This window comes from Sinocyclocheilus anshuiensis, unplaced genomic scaffold (genome assembly GCF_001515605.1).
Source record: "Sinocyclocheilus anshuiensis isolate Anshui unplaced genomic scaffold, SAMN03320099.WGS_v1.1 scaffold1093, whole genome shotgun sequence".
Taxonomy (NCBI): Eukaryota; Metazoa; Chordata; class Actinopteri; order Cypriniformes; family Cyprinidae; genus Sinocyclocheilus; species Sinocyclocheilus anshuiensis.
The window spans coordinates 356,152-356,633 of record NW_015555782.1 but is presented as its reverse complement, the minus strand read 5'-3'; positions in this window follow the sequence as shown (position 1 = coordinate 356,633).

The following is a 482-nucleotide window of genomic DNA, read 5'->3' as shown; positions in this document are numbered from 1 at the left end:
TTTGTAACCTAGTACGTTCCCTATCGATACTTCACTCGTACTGCGTCTGCTAAGACGCTATGGGGAACCAGTATAATCCTGCCATGCTATGCTAGAGGAACGACCAATGCTTGAACTTGCCTTGAGCACCAAAGGGGGCCCAGAGGGACCAAGTAATTGCAGGGAAGCCACGCAAGAGACGATAGGTCCAAACTCACATAGGTCGACCCGGCACTGAGTAATCGTTCCAAGATAAATTTGTTGCGTCGGCGTAAAATCATGGATGGTCTTTGGGGTTTTATGGCTTAAGAGACCTTTATTTGAATTAGTTAGACTCTCAATGCTTATATTCAGGTATATGAGTGAATCTCTGCTTTAAGATCTTCTAGATGTTTCGGTCTTGGTATCAAAATTATCTGCTCTTAATTCCTCAAACAATGATGTACACTATGTGATCGTGAAATGCATCATACTATTTGTACCATATTTTGGGTAAAACTGCA